This window comes from Micromesistius poutassou (genome assembly GCF_964030765.1).
Source record: "Micromesistius poutassou genome assembly, chromosome: 2".
Lineage (NCBI taxonomy): Eukaryota > Metazoa > Chordata > Actinopteri > Gadiformes > Gadidae > Micromesistius > Micromesistius poutassou.
In genome coordinates this window covers 9,947,443-9,954,212 of record NC_140272.1, presented here as the reverse complement: position 1 = coordinate 9,954,212, position 6,770 = coordinate 9,947,443, and the positions used below count along the sequence as shown (strand labels likewise).

The 6,770-nt window shown below is 42.3% G+C and overlaps 1 protein-coding gene across 1 annotated transcript in view; it reads left to right on the top strand.

Moving 5' to 3' along the window:
* Window positions 1-3,863: 3,863 nt before the first annotated feature.
* plxnb1b (plexin b1b) overlaps window positions 3,864-6,770 on the top strand; it is a 67,184-nt gene continuing 64,277 nt past the window's right edge. The window contains exon 1 of the mRNA XM_084464370.1: window positions 3,864-4,218. The gene's annotated coding sequence lies outside the window, so the exon portion shown is untranslated. The remainder of the gene's footprint in view (window positions 4,219-6,770) is intronic.

The following is a 6,770-nucleotide window of genomic DNA, read 5'->3' as shown; positions in this document are numbered from 1 at the left end:
GTTTTGACCGGTGCAAAAGTTTTACTCAATATAAAAGAATCAACCATCATCTGTCAAGGTGTTGCTTGTATGCACGAATGACAATAAATATATTTCTTGCAGCCTCCATGATCACCAACAAACACAGAACCTATGTTCCACACCTAACAGATGGTGGCGGTAATCCTGTTGGTGTGATATATACCGCTGACGAAGAAGAACCTTTAGATTACGAACGCAGTGCTCATGAACGGTCACTGTTCATCATCACTGACGAGGCGTCTCGTTATTACCAGGACACATGAACGCGCCATAATTACAAAGGAAACAAAGTTGAGGGGCAGTGACCATCGTGGAGAGTTTAGGATTGGCCATGGCTGAAGTCAGCCATGGTGGGAGAGAACAAATTAATTTTCAATACATTGTGGGTGAAGTGGGAATGCCTGGAATTCTGAAAGTAAGGCTGCAAGACAGTTAAAGGAATCTACACAATAAGGAAGTTAGTTGATTGGCTTGGCCTCAGTATCAGACTTTGTAGCTACAGTAGCAATGCACATGCAAACTAATGTGTGGGTTTGACATAGTTTAACACAATGAGTTAGTTCAGGCCAGGGGTTTGACTTGGGTTAAGTGTAATAAGGTAGCTCAGGGGTTTGACTTGGGTTAAGTGTAATGAGGTAGCTCAGGGGTTTGACTTGGGTTAAGTGTAATGAGGTAGCTCAGGGTTTTGACTTGGGTTAAGTGTAATGAGGTAGCTAAGGGGTTTGACTTGGGTTTTGGTGTGGTGTAATGAGGTAGCTCAGTGGTTTGACTTGGGTTTTGGTGTAGTGTAATGAGGCAGCTAAGGAGTTTGACTAAACATAATGACTGCTGACCGATTAACTCAAATCTTCATCCAAACACATATGTGTTTACAACTGCAAAATGGGCAGGGCACTGTTACACCACTTTCACACATATGCGTAGTAGTGGGGTTGAAATACAAACGTGTTTTTTATTTTAGTAGGCCTAAACATTTATTTAACCATGGGCGATAGCATAGCCTACACTGATTTTTATTTTATTTTTAGAAAATGTTAAAAAAAAAAAAAAAAAAAAAACTTAATTTTAGAAGAAAAAAAATAATGCAAAAAAAATAATATATATATATAAAATTATTCAAAAAAAATAATATAAAAAATATTATATATATTAAAAAAAACATGCTCGCGCAGGTAAAAAAAAACCTTGTGCAGGTCAAAAAAAAACGCAGGTCAAATTTTATTTATTTATATTTTATTTTTTTATATATATATATTTTTTTAATCTTTTTTTTTTTATTATTATTTTTTTAACTCCCCAGAGTATAACTCTTAAACCCCCTAATGGGTCTGTGTTTTCCTCGGCTCACGCATCATTCTCATTTTTTTCACCCCAAACCAGTTTGCATGCCTGTATTTTACATTGAATAGTGTGTAGAAAATGTAGAAAGGAAGCTGTAAAGAATAAAGTCAATTTTCTACCCCAACAGCCGGTTTTGTGTATGTACCAATCATAAAGAATTGGGCTTCATCAATTAATTTATTAATATAGTAATTGTTGAAAATATGTGTACTGCGATATGGAATCATGTTATATGGAATACCCCCTCTGAATATAATATTCAGAGTGAGAATTTGTTAAATGGCATTTCTAAAAATATAAACTCATAATCTATTTCTTTACTTTATGTACAGTAATGAAAAGATTCCCATTAATGTAGGTTACACTGTGCTCAATAATGATGTAGCCCAAACTTCTATGATTCATTTTTTGTTTTCGGTGACCTATTGTAGCCGGATTATATTTTACAAATGTATCCAGGGACTTCAGATTTCATTCCAAATTAAACCGCTCAACTAAACCCTAAACTAATGGGTTCAATACACTCCTGGAATTCAAGCAGGCATGCCAGAGAGATTTGAAACCAAGCAGGATTAGCGGGAATCCAATCATGAATGAATTTGGACACATCAGAGGACCAGTCAGTTATTATACACGTTCTCCAATACATATTACGTTCTCTGTATTATATTGACAACATCAAAGATGACAAGAAATACAACTCTAACGTTGATTTATTCAGTTTATAGGGCTTGAATAAACCTCATAGCCAACCAGACTCCACTCCCTGCCTCCTACCTCCCAGTCTCTTCAAGGAGAGACCAGGGGACCACACCCTTACCCCACCATGGGGAGGAGGGGGAGGTCCTTACCTCACCATGGGGAGGAGGGGGAGGTCCTTACCTCACCATGGGGAGGAGGAGGGTGAGGTCCTCATGAAGCCAAAACATATGTAAACAGCATCTTGATGGAAGTGTTTTGAATGTATCACACCAGTGTTTAATTGATGCTCTCTAAGAGATATTCATAAGATAGCAGTGTTTATCGTTTTAGTGGAGAAAAAAGTTTTGAGAAGAGAACATGATTTTGAGTGTTAGGGTTAGGGTTGTGGAGTTTTGACAAAATGGTTAACTCTTTTCAATTTTGTGTTTAAAGTTTTGAGAAATGTAGAAAAACTGTAATATACACTACTCAGCAAACGAAGACTTAAAGATGTTAATGAGTGTTTGATAGTAACATCACAGCCACTCATGAGTAATTATTCCCATGGGTTACAAGTGTGAAGAACCAAACACTTCCAGAGTTCACAACTTTGTGTGTGTGTCTGTGTGTCTATGTGTCAATAGCCAAGTGCGTTTGTGTGTGTGTCGTGTATGTGAGTGTGTGTGTGTGTGTGTGTGTGTGTGTGTGTGTGTGTGTGTGTGTGTGCGTGTGTGCGTGTGTGTGTGTGTGTGTGTGTGTGTGTGTGTGCGTGTTTGTGCATGTTTGTGTGTGCGTGTTTGTGCGTGTGTGTGTGTGTGTGTTTTTGTGTGTGTGTGTGTGTGTGTGTGTATGACAAAGTTGACAGTGTGAGAATCACCGATGGGGAGTTCCACTCCAGCCTCACACACTCTTCCCTGTCCAACACCCCTCCCCCGCCCTCCCCTCCCTGACCACCACATCCTCCCTTCTCTCACCCAGGCTCCCAGGCTAGAGCCCCCTCCCTCCCTGTCTCTCTCTGAAAGGCCGGGTCTGTGCTCAGAGGAGAGGTCTGCAGAGCAGAGGGCTGTGGAAGGGGATGAATGGTGCAGTGTGTTGTGTGTTGTGGGGGAATCAGGATTGGGGTGTGGGGGAGGGGCTGTGGGCTCCTCAGTGAGACGCCCCTCCTGACAGACAGGCATGTCCATTCACACCCCCTGGACATCCCCTACTCTCTCCCACCACACATCCCTGTCCCTTCAATACTGGCCTGTGCCCCCCCCCCCCACCACCACCCTCTCTCTCTCTCTCTCTCTCTCTCTCTCTCTCTCTCTCTCTCTCTCTCTCTCCTATAAGAGAGAGGAGGGAGGGAGAGGTGGAAGAGGGAGATGTGTGTGTGTGTGTGTGGGGGGGGGGGTAGGGTAGATAGGGTGTTTGTTTTGAAAGCCTTGTGTGGTCTTAATTTGTATGCATCCAAGGTCCCCTAAAGTAGCATCTCTCTCAATCTGAAACTGGCCAAAAAAAGCACTATTTATATGTGAAACAAACGTTATGGAACAATGAGAGTCATTGCTATAGAGGGGGATCAGCGGAGATATCATCCTCGTTGTAGTTAAACGGACCAGTTTCTTTTACGATAACCATCAGCGATTTTCTTAACAAAACGAGTAAATAAATGAGCTCAGCTGCATCAGACCCGTCTGGCCAGTAGGGGCCGCCCTTCGCTTGGTATCCAACAGGAGCGCGTGAGGGACTCTTCTATGCCAAGCCCACTTCACGTTTATGTGGGCTGGGTGCAGCTAGTCGCCCGATTGATCAAATCATTCATTGGCACAGCTCGCCAGCTCCATGTGGAAGCAGTACCAGCAGTTGCATATGCTGCTAGATCAAGGTAACTGAAACAGGAACAAACTAGTCGGACTGCTACTTCTGACCGAATGGAATAAGCGCAAACCATTTTCTAAAGACGCGAGGTGCCAGAAAGCTTTCTTAAGTCTTCAATCAAAGAGTCAAGGCTTGAACGTGGAGGGAATACGTGTTCTCGTGGAAAGGTACTTTACTTGGATATAAAGAAACCTGCTGTGGACGACTTGGATGACTTCGGCAGAATCGCGGAAAACTTTCTATAATCTTTTGGTTTCTCTCTTCCTCCACATGGAGTAAAACGCGTCTCCTCGGCGCGTTGGTTTGGAGAACAAGGTGAGGTGGTAGGTTCAAACTAATCCTGACTTCTGTCTTCTATTCAAATGGGACTTCTCCATTTGAACCTCGTTGTTTTTTTTTATGATAGTTTGTGGAACTGACTCTCAATGCGTACAGCACCGTGTCTGACCCTAACCCCAATCAGGGACATGGGATTTAACCAAGTTCTTCACCTTAAGCTGTGAGCTCAATGGACCGGCCGGGGCCACCGTGGGCCCCTGCCTCTACTGTGGGCCCCTGGCTCAGTCAGGTAAAAATGTTCCTCATGCCACTTTGATTCCTCTTTTACCTATCGTCTTGACACGTTAAAATTTGCCTGTTTAAAGATGGCATCAAACTAGTATTATGCAGACATTGTCAAAATGATAGGGGGAATTAAGTAGTGAACGTAATGTGTCGACTGAATGAGCTGTACCCAGTGGCAGATGGGTTATATTTGGTAAAGTTCTAATGTATGTGTATTCTCAGTCCGGCCAGGATTACTTATCAGTGAGGGTTTGTGACCCATGTATTTTTTGTCCCATGGGGTCACACAGGGTCTATTATTCGCACTTTACCAAAACCATTGGCTCTCCTTACTCCACCTGAGTCTGAAAAACACAGGATAACCGAATTCATTACTATGGTAGGAAGACAATATGGAAGCAACAATGGAAATGTTCCAAATTGCATTATCCATCTGTCATTGTACAATAAGCTTTGTCTCCAGAATAGGTACTGAAAATGTGTAATGCCTGATAATTTGATTAATTTGAATAAAGCAGTAAGCTACATGGTTTTGTAGCAAATGTATGTATTGTTGAACAAATATAGCACATTTTATTATTTTGCCCGCAAGTACCTGGCAAAGTCAGAAAGCCACGAGCAGAGTAGTCCACTAAAAATGCCCTTTGACATCCTGAATGATGTCATTATGGTGTGCTGCGTGGTTTGACCTGTAATGACCTACATTTTGGGGGAGATAAGTCTCTCCCCTCTGCTTTATAGAGCTTGGTGCAAGAGGTAGCAACCCCTTATAATAAATGTAGGCATATGGTATAAACTAACCGTTTTGATGAGCATCTCATAAAAAATATGGAACTAGTAAACTTTAAATCTGTGAGGTTGAAAACGAGGACTGATATAATTCTACAGCCATGTTGAACCTACTGTGTATTGAACTGGCCCAGTGTCAATAAACACTACTTTTCTGCCAAAGTTGATGCTGCAAAAGGTCAAAAGGTGGAGAGGGGATTTCCTGTTTGTAGTTTCCATATTGTTTTCCTTCAGCTAAACCCATCATCGTGTCAGGATTTATGGAATCCTGGGACATTCAGCTAGTTTGGTAATAAACAGAAGACATGTGAGAGTGGGTGATGGCAGGAAGACATGGCCATGGCCCAGACACTCCAAACATCGGAGTGGGGACACAAGATTGTGTTGTAAAATGTCAAATTGATATAAGCAGATATAACCAGTGTTGTCTGCTAACATTTAGTTGGCCAAAGAAGAAATTTAAAGTGTGCATCTCTTAGGAAGGCTTATGTTGGTGGGCATGTCTTAAACTCTCCCATAACCACTGCTGGTCCACAGTAAACCATTGGACGTGATTAGGGACTCAAATCTATTCGGGGAGGAGGAAAGCTGTTCTGTTGTGGTTTTTGATGTGAATCGCCTTAGTGTGATCAGAGTAGGTTGGATTGGAAGGACTAGGCCCTGGCATTGGAACAGTCTGCAAGCCTCGGTGTGATCAGGGTAGGAAGGACAAGGACCCAGGAACAGTCAGCGATCCTTAGTGTGATCAGAGTAGGAAGGACGATGAACAGTCGGCAAGCCTTTGCAACAGCCAACAAGGCCCTCCGCTCCCTTGCTCCCATTTAATACTCAATTTAATTACGTCGTCAGGCATTAAGTCCCTAACCTTATCAGAGCACCCTGGCTGTTTAATGTGGCTTTGCAATCCAGCAGAGGCAGAAAGATTAGTGTCAATATGTGGGTAAGATCGACCTCCAACCCCCAACCAATCTATCTATCAGTGGGATCAAGGCTGGACCCACTCTGATGCCCTAGGAACCGCCCACCTACACAATGCTTTTACGTTTAAGTTTATCGGAAGAATACATAAACATACTTCAACTGAAAATAAATCATATATAATCATTGTATTTATCTTGTCAAATGTCAACCAGGGTTGAAAACCCTTCAATTAATTGAAGAGGCTCATTCCTAACACTTTGTTTCTACTTATACTTACTTGACGTAGTCATACTTGAATTTCCAGGTTAACAAGAGCTGATGAAAGCCTTGCTGAGCATTCAGTATCTTCTTCTGCCTTTCCTCTTGGCATGTCCTTCGCCCTTCCTTCCCTCCCTCATGTTACAGTACATTCTCTTCAGATTTAATTACTTATTATTCAGCTATGCTAATAGGCACCCAGATACATGAAGCTTTGGAATGCAAAACAGATTCTGGACTTGGTGAGGGAGTTCCCTTTTGAAGTGCCGTGGAAGTGTGTGAATTATTAACTCATCTGTGGCCCCTAGAGCAGTTGGGGCAGCGTATGCAGCACA